The following is a 15,448-nucleotide window of genomic DNA, read 5'->3' as shown; positions in this document are numbered from 1 at the left end:
TCCTTACAACAGCACATAACTCTTGACATCCTGCCATCCTGCTATTATTGCAGCAATGTTTATATGCCATGTACTTGTCTTGCAATGTCTTGTACTGTATGAATGTCACTGTTTTCTTGTTCTGTTCAACTGTTTCTGTACTTTGTTTATGTACTATGTAAAGCGCTGCAGAACCCTTGTGGCGCCATATAAATAAAAGATAATAATAATAATAATAAGAAGAAGAAGAAGAAGAAGAAGAATGTTTTAGGATTCTGAGACTGTCTAAATAGCAAATGTAATATGTTTTATATGTGAGAATTTCAGTGGCTGGAGACCTGAACTCAGGTGTGACATTCACCCACCTGAGTCTATTAATAATAATAAGAACAAATCGACGAGGGTATCTTCACTCTTTGAGAAAGCCTACAGTGGTAAGAGGCGAAACGCATCAGAATTCCCAATAAATTGGCCCCCTTGATGGTTTCAGCATCCTGGATGCCTATAAGTGAAGCAGCAGTCTTTGGATAATTCAACACTTTAAGTGAATGGACAGTCTTTTCCCCTACTGGCATCATAAGTAACCTGCAGATGTCATATGTACCGGCCTCCTGCTGACGAGCTGGGAGTGTGCTGTGAGTGCATACAGAGACGGCTCACTCTATATAAGCCGGATCGTTGTCAGATGTAATATACTTAGCCAGGACGGGGGAATTATTTTGGACTCAATTCAACAACCTAACTGTGTATATGCTGCTAAAATTTCTCCAAAACACAAATACATCAAAGCTATATGGGACTTTTGTGGATGCATTAGATTATGGCCATATTGTGAGAGATTCTCATTTAAAATCTGTTTGAACACTGATGAGGCACTAAAGAAATTATAATATGTATTTAAAGTAATAATTGCAGCTAAAGTCTTTACTGGACATTGTATTAAAAAACTAATATTTGCAAAAATGTCAAATGCAAAAATCTTTTTTTTTTTTTTTAAATGAAATAATTTTGGAGAAGTTGAAATAGATGTTCTTCACCAAATTCACTCATAAAAAAATGACAATTTCTGAGTGGTTTTAGAAAAACAATTGTCAGTTAAGTGGTTAATATTCTCACAATAGTGACCCCATGGGTCACCGCAGCCGGCCGATGTTACGCAAATTACCCGATGCTGCATTGGACAACGCAGCCCTGATAAGTAATGCACAGGAGGCTGCATACAGTACAGTATCTGCAAGGGTCACAATTGCCTGCATGCAGCTTTGCAATTACCATCCTGGCAGAATCAGGCCCTGTATCTTGGTACCTTTGTAAAGAAACAGGAAAGATTGTTCTCAGAGAAACACCATTTTCCGTAAGTGGGACAAACTAGCCTAAAAAGTTGTTTTATTTTAGCTTAAATTAATTTCTTATTACTATATTGCAAAACAACTCTGACTTTAGAGTTACCAGCAATTTAATTTTTAAACTTCAACATCACTTGTAAGTAATCCAGCTCTGGCAGCAATGTTCAGTGATTTACAGTGTGTCATAGCAAAGCCAGTCTTTTCTTTTAACACCCATTAGATTTAGACAGTACAGTACTTATGTGTATCAAGAACCTCCCTGTGACAATTCACCTCAAATATCTTCAGTTTTCTAAACTAAAACCTTTATATGTACATTGGTAGAAGATGCATATAGTACTTTTACAATAGGCAGTTTGTAAATGAGGATTTAGCTGTCTATAAAGCATGCATATGTGTGTATGCCAAACCTCTTTACTGACTTCCTGAAACAAATACCACAGATATTTGGTAGATACAAAACTGCAAACCATACACTTTGGAAGGCAGGTAATTGACATTTCCACAGCTATAAATAACTGTAGCTCCCGCTACACATTGCTGATATTACAGGCAGCGTGAAGCAGGGGGCGGGGCCAAAATGATGCGATTCGACGTGAATCGCGTCACAGGCCCCCCGCTGCCGAGGATTTTACTGTAATTGCGGTGGGGGGCAGGAGGGGTTTGCAGCCGCCGGGAGACTTGCCTGCCTTCCCGGGAGGTCGGGAGCGGCACCCGATTTTCGGGAGGCTCCCGACCAAATCGGGAGGGTAGGCAAGTATGCTATTTACTAAGCCTTGGATGGAGTTAAAGTGAAATGAGATAAGGTATCAGCCAATCAGCTCCTAACTGCCATGTCACAGGCTGTGTTTGAAAAATAACAGAAGCTGGTTGGCTGGCACCTTATCTCCATTCACTTTATCTCCATCTGAGGCTTAGTAACTTGACCCCTTAGGCCCAAAAGAGGCAAATCATTTACTCAATTTCTTCAGCATAGATTATTGTATATTTCATTTCATTTAGTGCTTTGGTTATTGGAGAGATGATGCAGAGTTGGCCGCAATTGCGCCCCAAATTGCAGGAGTAAAGTACAAATATAGGACCATATTCAGAGCATGCTATGCCGATGTTTTCGCAGTCGAGAGATAATCGGCCGTCTGTGCGTGTGACAAGCTACATTACCATAGTCGCTTGCAGCGGCTATTTATTCACAGTGTGATTGACAGTCATGGAGCGTATCACATCCTGTGTCTGCGGGCCTGTGCAAAAGGAATATGCTCTGGCGTCTTAATTCCCATGGCCAGTGGCTTGCTGGGCTGGGGGGCAGGGTGCCATGTGCCCCCCGGGCCGCTCTATTGCTGAGCGTCGTGGGCCGCCTTCTTAGGCAGCAAAGAGGCGCTGGTGGCTGCGGTAAGCTGATAAAAATAAACCCCACGGTGGCTTGGGGGCTGCAGATTCCATGCGGACTAGCTGTCCACATGGAGTCTGCTGAAAACATCCCTCCAAATATTGCTACTGCCTAGGAGGAGACAGAGGCTAGAGGTCCTACTTGACTTCTATCGTCTGTCAGGGAGCACATAGCAATACCCAGAGGTGCTGGGAATGCTGGTGCAGCCTGAAGAAGATGGCGTAAAGAGCCTGCATGGCCGCACCTGCTGGATCAAGTTAGCTCCAGTCAGCATGGCAGCAGGAGCGGCAGACAGTCCGGTTGGCAGCCATGAGAAGTAAGGTAAGTACTGGGAACTATTAAATACTGGTTGTGGGGCACAACTACAGGGGGCATAGCATATGGGCACAGCTACAGGGGGCACTGCATATGGGCACAGCTACAGAGGGCACATCATATGGGCTCAATTACAGGGGCATGGCATATGGGCATAACTACAGGGGGCACTGTGTATATGCTCAACTACTGGGGGCACTGCATATGCGCACTACTACAGAGGGCCCTGCATAAAGGGCACTGCTACAGAGGGCATTGCATAAGGGGAACTACAACAGGGGGCATTGCATAAGGGGCACTACAACAGGTGGTATTGCAAAAGGAGCACTGCTACAGGGGGCATTGCATAAAGGGCACTGCTACAGGGGGTATTGCATTAGGGGCACTGCTATGGGGGCATTGCATAAGGGGCACTACAACAGGGAGAATTGCATAAGGAGCACTGCTACAGGGGGCATTGCATAAGGGATGCTGCTACAGGGGGCATTGCATTAGTGGACCTGCTACAGGGGGCATTGCATAAGGGGCACTGCTACAGGGCCCTGCAAAATGGGCACTACTACAGGGGCATTGAATAAGGGGCTATGCTACAGGTGGTATTTCATAAGGGGCATTGCATAATGGGCACTGCTACAGGGGGCACTGTATAAGGGACACACAGTTTACAGGTTATATGCTTTGTTACCATTTAATCTGGTTCTATATGGACATAGAAATTGTGCAACCTGTCTTGAGCTGAGGTGACAGGCTGGCAAAAGTGGAGAGGAGGGTTGGTGAAGTAGATCTTTCAGGGTGGGATGTAATGGGCATTACTGTGTGGCATAATTTGTAAGGGGCATTACTGTGTGGCACAATGTGCTATTAGGGGTATTACTTAGTGTAATAATGTGTTATAAAGGGAATTACTGTGTGGCATTGTGTTATAAGGGACATAATGTGTAAGGGACATTACTGTGTGGCATTTGTTGTAAGGGGCATTAGGGTGTGGCATGATGTGTTATAAGGGCATTATGGCATGGCATAATTTGATATCAGGGCATTACTGTGTGTCATTATGTGTTATTTGTGGCATTATTGTGTAGCATAATGTGTAAGGGGCACTACACTGTGGCATAATGTGTAAGGGGCATTTCTGTGTGGCATAATGTGTTGTATGGGGCATTAAGGTGTGTCATAATGTGTTATAGGGGCATTAAGGTCTGGCATAATTTATTTTATAAGAGCAGTACTTAGTGTGTCATAATGTGTAAGGGACATTATCACATCATGAAACCACACACCTTAAACGTCATCTTTGGGTGTGTTTGTTTTATGGGGGGGGGCCTAAAAAAATTTGGGCAGGGGGGAGCAAAATTTATAGTTATGCCACTATGTAGAAAGCTGCATCTTCTCCTGTGAAACCCCTGACAATGAGCATGAAACTCCTGACAACGAGCATGAGACCCCTGATAACAAGCATGAGACCCCTGATAATGAGCATGTGACCCCTGGCAACGAGCATGAGATTTTTTTTATTTCCACAATACTGTATTTGGCATAATGTTAAACCACCTTTGTATAGGTTGCTGCTCATGGGCCAGTGCTGTGGGCTTGCCCCCCAGTCTTAAGTTTGCCAGCCAGCCCCTGCCCACTGCCATTCTGTGGCACCATAGACTCACTCAAGACTGCAACAATCGACTGATGCTACGTCATTACACACAGATGCTGCATTGGTTTTCGCAGATGCTTGGCTTTGCAAAGCCGCAGGTGGGCGTCATTTTACAGCTGCTGCAACATATTTTTGCATTGCAACTCCCTATATGCAGCGGCATTAACGTACACCTCTGAATCAGGCCCATAGATATAAAATGTCATTATGGGGCCTATTCATCATCACTTATTTTTTACAAAAGCAGGTGAAAATTAACATTTTCACATACTTTTGAAAAAATAAAGTGTCAGGGCCATTCATCAAGTTCCGAAACAATGTTTTTTTTTTAACTTGAAGGTGTTACTGAACATCATCCTCAGAGGGCATACAGCCCCAGATAATCTTCACAGCAACCTGTGAAGATTTACATGCCAGCCACAGCAAAGGGATCTATTAAGATCCCTCCCTGCTGTGTCTGCACTGTAGAGCCCCAGAGTTGAGAGCTCTGGGGCACTGCAGACATGTGGCCCCGGACTTACCGGCAGAAGACAGGTGAGCCAGGGGGAGAGGTTGTGGCGGCAGGGGGGAGAAGATGTGGCGGCAGGGGGGAGAGGATGGAAGGGGTTGATCAAACACCCGCAAGGGGGGGGGATCAGACAACTGCTTGGGTCGGACAGGACACCCATGGTGGGGAGGGGGGGGCCGGATTGGACACCTGCAAGGGGAAGCCAGATCGGACACCCATGTGGGGGGGTGCGGATCGGACACCAGTGGGGGGGCTGGATCGTACACCCATGGTGGCCATGGGGGGGCAGACTTGTGGCCGGATTGTGGGACACCGGAGGATGCGGGGGGAGGAGGTGAGACATACCTAGGGAATAGAGAGTGGGGGAGGGGGAGAGAAATGCAGCAGAGAGGAAATACTTATGGATACCTCAGCTGCATGAGGAAAAGTGTCACTTTTCCAGAAAAGCTGACTCCACAAAAAGAGCAGCTTTTCGGAAGTGATACATTTGTTAGGGAGGCATGATGAATGAGGCATGATGAATGGGGCATGATGAATGGGGCATGATGAATGCCTCCAAAACATTTTTTAAACTCACAGCGAGTTTAAAACATAATTTTCACTAGTGCTAATAATGTCATAATGAATAGGCCCCTATGTATGGTATGCAGGGATGGGGTTCTGGCATAAAATATGCATAGTCTTGCACCAACTAAATAATAATTAAAATCTGACTCCCATTAGTTTAATATGATTTTTTTTGACTCAAGGTATAAGTGTATTAGCTAACTACCCACATGAAATGTACTCACAGCAATATACTGGCTAATACGTGTACTAGATGTAGATTTGTAAAATTATATGACAATACAAAATACATATAGGTGAGGCACACTTACTTCTTTTCAGCGCTGTTCCACAAATGTAAGGCACTCACACTTCTCAAGGCAGCATCGAGTTTGTGACTAGGAAGAATCTGTGATCTGTTTATGAATTTCCTGAAATGCTGCAGGAGGAGGAATCTTTATGCAAATATATGTGAAGATGCAGAATCGAGAAAAAACCCAGTCAGCTATGAGTTAACTATGTACTGTTTACAAATGCAGATTTATAGAGGATATTTACAAAACAGAAAGACATAATCTAGCAAACCAATCATTTCAGCGCCAGGATCTGCCACACGACTGTGGCTGAAATGTTTGGTTTGTTTGGGCCCACACAAATCAGGCTGGCTATTGATCTGTCCCTGCACAAACTGGCTCTACAGAGGCAAGATGTCATCCTCATCCTCCTCATCCACCGATTCCTCACCCTCTTCACTGTTGTGTACATCCTCATCCTAACAGAGTATGAATTCATCCCCGCTGGAATCCACCACCACAGGTCCCTCTGTACGTTCTGGAGGCTGGTCTTCCTGGAAGAATTGATAATTAATTTTGATGAATATCATCTTCTCCACATTTTGTGGAAGCAACCTCCTACGTCTTTCGCTGACAAGGTTCCTGGCTGCACTAAACACTCTTTCGGAGTACACACTGGAGGGGGGCAACTTAGGTAAAATAGAGCCAGTTTGTACAGGGGCCTCCAAATTGCCTCTTTTTCCTGCCAGTACAGGTACGGACTGTCTGGTATACCTACTTGGATGCTTTCATCGATGTAATCCTCCACCATTCTGTCAATGGTGGCAGTATCATATGCAGTGACAGTAGACATGTCAGAAATTGTTGCCGGGTCTTTCAGTCCGGACCAGATGTCCAAACTTGGTCCTGCCTGCCCTGCATCACTGCCAGCGGGTTGCTTAGGATACCTAAGTTGTTTCCTGGCAGCCCCAGTTGCAGGAGAAAATGAAGAAGGAGCTGTTGACGTGTCATATTCCACTTCAGCTGACAGTGTTTTCACAAACAGGTCTTTGCACCTCTGCAGGCTTGTGTTGGCCAGAAAGAGAGACACCACATAGGCTTTAAACCTAGGATCGAGCACGGTGGCCAAAATGTAGTGGTCTGATTTCAACAGATTGACCACCCTGGAATCCTGGCAAAGTGAATGAAGGGCTTCATCCACAAGTCCCACATGCCGAGCGGAATTGCTCCATCTTAGCTCCTCCTTTACTTTCTCCAGCTGCTTCTGCAAAAGCCTGATGAGCGGGAATGACCTGACTGAAGCTGGCAGTGTCGGAACTGATTTCACGTGTGGCAAGTTCGAAGGGCTTGAGAACCTTGCACAACACGGAAATCATTCTTTCACTGCGCTTGAGTCAGATGCATACCCCCTCCTTTGCCTGTGTCATAGGTGGATGTATAGGCTTGAATGGCCTTTTACTGCTCCTCCATCTTCTGAAGCATAAAGAGAGTTGACTTCCACTGCGTCACAACCTCTTGCTTCAGGTGATGGCGGGGCAGGTTCAAGAGAGTTTGCTGGTGCTCCAGTCTTTGGCACGCAGTCATTGAATGGCAAAAGTGGCCAGAAATTTTTTGAGCCACCCAAAGCATCTCCTGCACGCCCTTGACATTTTTCAGAAAATTCTGCACCACCAAATGTATTGTGTGAGCAAAACATGGGACGTGCTGGAATTTGCCCAGATGTAATGCCCGCACAATATTGGTGGCATTGTCAGATATCACAAATCCCCAGGAGAGTCTAAGTGGGGTAAGCCACTATGCGATGATTTCCCTCAGTTTCTCTAAGAGGTTGTCGGCGGTGTGCCTCTTACTGAAACCGGTGATACACAGCGTAGCCTGCCATGGAACGAGCCAGCTGGCGTTTCTGAGCTGCTGCTAATGGTGACGCTGCTGTTGTTGCTGCATAAGGTGATACATCTACCCAGTTTACTGTCACAGTCATATAGTCCTTAGACTGCCCTGTTCCACTTGTCCACATGTCCGTGGTTAAGTGGATATTGGGTACAACCGCATTTTTTAGGACACTGAGGACACTTTTCTGACGTCTTTGTACATTCTCGGTATTGCCTGTCTAGTGAAGTGGAATCTAGACGGGATTTGGTACCGGGGACACACTACCTCCATCAATTGTCTAAATCCCACTGCACTAATGGCAGATACCGGATGCACATCTAACACCAACATAGGAGTCAAGGCCTGAGTTATCCGTTTTGTTTCAGAATGACTGCTGTCATACTTCATCCTCCTCGCTAAGGACTGTTGGAGGGTCAAGTGTTTAGTAAAAGCAGTGGTGTTCCTACTTCCTCTCTGCACATGTGCAGCTTGAAGACATGCTGTGGACTTCACTGCCCCACCCTGCGGATGTACAATCTGGCTCCCCTCTCCCCCACGCAGGTGTCTGACCACCTCACCCTGTGGGTTTATGACCCCACCCAGTGTGTGTGTGACCCCCGGTGTCTGACCTGCCTCCTTCATGCCACCGCATCTCCTTAGCCCAGCTCACCTGTCTTCTTTTGGGGAGCCAGGCCACATGTCTGCAGTGCAGACACAGCAGGGAGGGATCTGAATAGATCCTTGTGCTGTGTGGCGGCCTTGTAAATCTTCACAGTCTGCCATGTAAACAGCAGCCTGTGATGGTTATCAGGGGCTCAATGCCATCTCAAAGTGGTGTTCAGTAACATCATCAAGTTCCGATAAAAATGCTTTTCAGAACTTGATGAATACCCCTGACAGTTATTTTTTACAAAAGTGTGTGAAAATGCTTTTTTGAAAAATAAGTGATGATGAATAGGCCCTTTTGTCCGGTTATAGGCTGGTTATAGTATCTTATTGCAATTTGGACCACTGACTTCACAGTCTTACCATCCTATGTATGCAAGCTCTTAGAAGCAAGTTACTCTTCACTCTTGTTCATTCTTAGCACACTAGGGTATACATTTACTAAGAATTTTGTCTGGCACGTGTTTGTCTATGTTTAAACATGGATAGGATCGATCGGACAGGGGTTACTTGTGTAAGCTAAAATGCACAATTTACAGAGAATTGTGTTTCCTACTCGTGTTCCCTGTGTTTCCCATAGCCCAATACTCCCGAACATGCAGCCTGCATATATCTGTGAGCTGATCCTGGTTTAAAAAATATGGGAAATATGGTGTGGGATTCCCAGTTTTTTTAAAACCAGCACTGGGCTCAAACTAGTGTAATGCAACAGTGAGGGGGCACTTTCAGCAGGTCCCCCGGCCAAAGCATTAACACCCCAAACTAGTCAACCCAGGCCAGAGATTCTAGGGGAGGTGAGGACCCCCCTTAAGGGGGTCCCCCCTCTCCTGGGCACCCCTATTGATTTTTTACAGTGGGCCAGTGTGCCTGCCCTTTGGCACTTGTAGAACTACAAGTACCAGCAGGTGGCTGGCATCGTTACCCTCACTGTAAAAAAAATAGTCCACTTGTCCAATAGAAATCCCCAATTATCCCTAAAAAAAAAAGTACTAACCTACCTCTTGGCGAAGGTCGGTCCTCTTCTCCAGTAGAGATCCCGGCCATAAAAATAAACAAACAGAGTAACCGAGACCATTTTGGACACAGAAGAGATGTATGTGTTTCCACATACATCTCTTCCCCCGCAAGTGAAGGAAACCATGAGATTTCCTGCACTTGCTGGGCCGCCAACAAATCAGAGGCTAAATGGCTGCTGAATGGCCTGTGTGTTAGCCTGGCCTGTTAGGGTGCCTTGAGGACCGAGTTTGGGAACCTCTGTAAATAATAATAATACAATAATAATATTATTAACCAAATTTGCAATCTAGAGTAATTTAGAAATTTTCTTCCAGTATCAGTGTTAAGTTAGGAACCCCAGGTGATAGTAGGCTTGTTGCAAACTCAGGTTTGAGGATAAATTGTTGACTTCCATTATATATATATATATATATATATATATATATATATACAGTCAGGTCCATAAATATTGGGACATTGACAGAATTTTCAGATTTTGGCCTCTATTCACCACCACAATGGTTTTGAAATGAAACAATCAAGATGTGCTTTAACTGCAGACTTTCAGATATAATTTGAGTGTGATTACATCCAAATCGGGTGAACGGTGTAGGAATTACAACAGTTTCAATATGTGCCTCCCACTTTTTAAGGGGCCAAAAGTAATGGGACTATCAACTCAAAAGCTATTTCATGGACAGGTGTGGGCTATTCCCTCATTATTTAATTATCAATTAAGCAGGTAAAAGGTCTGGAGTTGATTCTAGGTGTGACATTTGCATTTGGAATCAGTTGCTGTCAACTCTCTATATGAGATCCAAAGAGCTGTCACTATCAGTGAAGCAAGCCATCATTAGGCTGAAAAATCAAAACAAACCCATCAGAGAGATAGCAAAAAGATTAGGTGTGGCCAAATCAACTGTTTGGAACATTCTTAAAAAGAAAGAACGCATCGGAGAGCTCAGCAACACCAAAAGACCCGGAAGACCACGGAAAACAACTGTGGTGGATGACAGAAGAATTATTTCCCTGGTGAAGAAAAACCCCTTCACAACAGTTGGCCAAATCAAGAACACTCTCCAGGAGGTAGATATATATGTGTCAAAGTCAACAATCAAGAGAAGGCTTCACAAGAGTGAATATAGAGGGTTCACCACAAGATGCAAACCATTGGTGAGCCACAAAAACAGGAAGACCAGATTAGAGTTTGCCAAGCAACATCTAAAAAAGCCATTACAGTTCTGGAACAACATCCTATTGACAGATGAGACAAAGATCAACTTGTACCAGAGTGATGGGAAGAGAAGAGAAGGAAAGGAACTGCTCATGATCCAAAACATACCACCTCATCAGTGAAGCATGGTAGTGGTAGTGTCATGGCGTGGGCATGTATGGCTGCCAATGGAACTGGTTCCCTTGTATTTATTGATGATGTGACTGCTGACAAAAGCAGCAGAATGAATTCTGAAGTGTTTCGGGCAATATTATATGCTCATATTTAGTCCAATGCTTCAGAACTCATTGGACAGCACTTCACAGTGCAGATGGACAATGACCCAAAGCATACTGCAAAAGCAACCAAAGAGTTTTGTAAGGCTAAAAAGTGGAAAGTTATGCAATGGCCAAGTCAATCCCCTGACCTGAATCCTATTGAGCATGCATTTCACTTGTAGAAGACAAAACTGAAGGGAAAATGCCCCAAGAACAAGCAGGAACTGAAGACATTTGCAGTAGAGGCCTGGCAGAGCATCACCAGGGATGAAACCCAGTGTCTGGTGATGTCTATGCGTTCCAGACTTCAGGCTGTAATTGCCTGCAAAGGATTTGCAACAAAGTATTAAAAAGTGAAAGTTAGATTTAGGATTGTTTAGTTTGTCCCATTACTTTTGGCCCCTTAAAAAGTGGGAGGCATATATAGAAACCGTTGTAATTCCTACACCGTTCACCTGATTTGGATGTAATTGCCCTTAAATTAAATCTGAAAGTCTGCAGTTAAATCACATCTTGTTTGTTTCATTTCAAAGCCATTGTGGTGGTGAATACAGGACAAAATATGAAAATTCTGTCAATGTCCCAATATTTATGGACCTGATTGTATATATATATATATATATATATATATAGTTATAGTTAGGTGCTACAGGCAGTAGTCTCTAAGATGCTTATTTGTATTTTAGAACTTTAACAAATGTTGCATATTAGTCCAGCACTTTCCTAACGAGCTAATCCTATCTACCTATTAGATGCCTCTGTTACAATTAGGGGTAAATTTACTAAGAATCGAATCTGGATGAGGTTTCTTTTTTTAAAACTTGATTAGCTTCGCTGAAACTCGGGTGATTTGAGGCTTCTGAAACTCTCAAATTTACCAAGAAATGAGTTTAGCTGAGAGTGAGATGTCCGATGGTGAAGCAGAATGAGATATCTCCTGGGAGTAGCATGTTTTGCAGGAGATTACTCACCCGAGATTGTAGTGTCTTCTCTCTGCAAAACCCTCCCGAGCAAGCAGCCTGCACATATCAGTGAGATATGTGAAGGCTGCTTATGTTCTGTGGTGTTAAAAAATGTGGTAAATGTAAAAAAAAACTGACATAGGGTCCCTCCCCCATAAAATGTAACCAGCTTCGGACATGCCAGCCAGTCCTGGAACCTAAAATTAAGGGGAACAAAACAAGAAGAGTTCCACCATAATTTAGGCACCAACACCAGGCTGCAGGGCCAGTCCTGGTTTTAATTATAGGGCAAAAATATTGCGTAGGGGTCCCCCTATAATTAAAACCAGCACCAGACCCTTTCTATTGGGGGCTGATGCCACAGCCAGGGGAGTCCTTTCACTGGGCCCCCCAGCCACAGCATGAGTCCTGACCGCTAGTCAGCCAGGCCAGGGATCCCTGGGGAGTTGGGGACCCCAATAAAGGATACCCCTCTCCAGGGCACCCCTGGCCTAGGCTGATAGCCCGGGGCTAACCCCGCCACCCCTGGGCGGTGGATGACAGGTTGATAGTGTATGTGGTGTGTAAAAAATAGAAGTATCAAAATAGTCTTTACAGTTGAATTGCAGGTCCCAGCAAGCCTCCCCCGCATGTTGATACTTGGAGAACCACAAGTACCAGCATGCAGGAAATTAAGGGCCTGCTGGTACCTGCCACGGCTGTGCTTCCAGCTCCTCATCTCCATCCAGCACTGTGTGTGAGCTGTAACCAGCGAGCCAGACATATAGCCTCCTCCCCTCCCTCACCGCACTGTCACTGTAATGTATTGTGACTGCTGATGTACAGCCTGCCCCCATTAGCAACCCTATAGACAGCCAGTTCAACACTCCCCCCCTTATGTAGTGTACATCCCTGTAGCCAGCCTCTAAACCCTCTCCCCATAGTGTGTATCCCTGTAGCCAGCCCCCATCCCCCTTCTCTCACCCCTGTAGCCAGTCCCCATTCTCCCCCACACTTATAATGTGCACCCTGTAGCCAGCCTCCATTCTCTCTGGCACTCGCTGTGTGTATAATAAATATTTGGTGTCTGGTACTCACTGTCCATATATTATTTTAACTTTTTTTTTAATTCCTTAACATATTAACATGTAGCAGATATATTCAATATTTCCTTGAGCTGTGTACACACTATACAACATATTGTACGATATATTACCCTGACACGGATCGGAATGATATATCATATGGATTGTGCAGTGTGTATGACCAATGCGCGTGCACAATGGTCATTTGTCGCATTGTTCCATACGCTGTGTTGCACAGCAGATGGACAATGCAATAAACAACCCTGTTCTGTTACATACAGAATGTAATGACATTCTGTACGCTGCACGCGATGTATCATTTAATCACATTGCACCGTCGGCTGGGTCACACATCGTACAGTGTGTACTCAGCTTTAGACTCACACATTTGAGCTTGCATAAATATTTGGTGTTCTTCCATTTAACATACACATTTTAACTACTTTACGGTAGAGATGAGCAAGTTCGGTTCTCAGAGAACCGGACCCACCCGAACTTCAAGATCCGAGGCGTGAACCAAGCTCAGCTGGGGGTTTTTCACGCCTGAATCGGATCTCAAAATGAGGCAAAACATCATCCTCCGGCTACAGGTTCTCACAGGTTTTGGTTCTATAAAGGTCCCAGTGATCGCCGCCATTTTCACTCTGGGTGTGGATGGTGAACTGAATAGATGTGTTGCTGTCATGTATGTAACTAATACCTCTGAATTTCTATTATTATGTAGGATTCAAGTATTTTTGCTGATATTGCTGCAGTGTGTTGGAGGGAAAATCCCTTTTTTCTGTAGTTCAGTGTAAACCCCGCCCTTTACAAGCACCTTAAGCTGATGTGAGCGACCACCATACTTTTTGTTTGCAGTTCTGTGAGGCATGAAGGGAGCCAGCATTGGGAGGATGTGCTGATCTGTATAGTGCCATTTGGAGGTTTCTGGGGTACCTCCTAGGTGAGTCAGCTCTCGGCTTTTACATGCGCTGTTATTATGCAGTACATTAATTTGTAATTATATGACCCAGAGTGTGTGCTACTATTAGGTAGCAACAATTAGTTTGGGGTGAGCGTTTAGGCGTGGGGCCCCCGGAGTTGCTCTGGCTGGGCCTTTTTCAGTGCATCACCACTTAATTCACATAGATATTTTTTCATCACTTTTATCATTGTTTGTCGATTATTTATGTAATTTTAACTCTTTCTCATTATATTAACACATTGATTTATCTTTACACATCTATACTTTACACTTCACTATCACCTTTTTTCCTTTTTTCGCTGGGGATGGTCCTTGGCTAGATTCTTTTGGGGTTCCCTGTGCCTCGGACATGAACCCCTTAATGTTGGGGACGCCGGTATAGAGGAGACTTGACGTTGGTCCGGCGCTTATTCATATATTTGCAAATGTATGTAACTAATACCTCTGAATTTCTATTATTATGTAGGATTCAAGTATTTTTGCTGATATTGCTGCAGTGTGCTGGAGGGAAAATCCCTGTTTTCTGTAGTTCAGTGTAAAGCCTGCCCTTTACAAGCAACTGTGCAATGTCATTAAGCTGATGTGAGCAACCACCATACTTTTTGCTCGTGTTGCTGTCACTGTCTGTGTCAGTGTGTTGTCCAGTTTGTCCTGTTGGGGTCTGGGGCTGAAGCCTGCTGCTGTGTTGTCAATAAAGGGGCTGGGGCTGCAGTATATAAATTGGGGCTTCAGTGGATGCTGCACCAGCTGTGTCACTTGTCCTTTCAATCAAGAGGCAACTGCTGTGTTGTTGCCCTGTCCATCAAGAGGCTAGGGCTGCAGTCCATAAAGGAGTGCTGTGTTGTCCAGGGCGGGGATGCTCTGTCAATCAGGGGTGCTCCTCCGCAGTGTAAAAAAAAATTAAAAGAGTTTTTTGTGTGTGTGTGTTAGCAACTTAGCTGCGCTATTATTGTTTAGTGACACTGCTGGCCAGACCGCAGTTTATCGTCCATGTATTTGTGACTCTGCACTGCATGTGGTCTGGTCGGTCCACACTTGGCAGGGGTGCTTTGTTGTCCATAAAGAAGGGGTGCTGTCTATGTTGTTCATCAAGGGGCTGCTGTCTCATTCAGGGGTACTCTTACCCAGTGTAAAAAAATAAAAGTGAAATAAAATTATCATTCCTCAAAAAATAAAAAATAAATATTTTTTTCTGTTTTTGTGTGTGTGGGTATGTTAGCAACTTAGCTGCACTGCTATTGTTCGGTGACACTGCCGGCCAGCTAGCAGTTTATCATCCACCTATTCTGACACTGTAAGTCGTAGCGCAGTGTGTTATTCTTATTCATAAAAAATAGTGTGACACTGTGGGGTCTATTTACTAAGCAGTGTTAGGAGACAGAGTGAAAAGTGATAAGGTGCCATCCTATCT

General features: G+C 44.5%; 1 protein-coding gene across 1 annotated transcript in view; it reads right to left on the bottom strand.

The window, feature by feature from the left end:
- Positions 1 to 6,124, bottom strand: part of LOC148517828 (putative G protein-coupled receptor 141) — a 39,823-nt gene extending 33,699 nt beyond the window's left edge. Inside the window, exon 1 of the mRNA XM_088478143.1 lies at positions 6,062 to 6,124. The gene's annotated coding sequence lies outside the window, so the exon portion shown is untranslated. The remainder of the gene's footprint in view (positions 1 to 6,061) is intronic.
- Positions 6,125 to 15,448: the final 9,324 nt, after the last annotated feature.

The sequence above is a fragment of the Taudactylus pleione genome, unplaced genomic scaffold (assembly GCF_031769625.1).
Source record: "Taudactylus pleione unplaced genomic scaffold, aTauple2 ptg000208l, whole genome shotgun sequence".
Classification (NCBI taxonomy): domain Eukaryota; kingdom Metazoa; phylum Chordata; class Amphibia; order Anura; family Myobatrachidae; genus Taudactylus; species Taudactylus pleione.
This window is presented reverse-complemented; position numbering and strand designations above follow the sequence as displayed.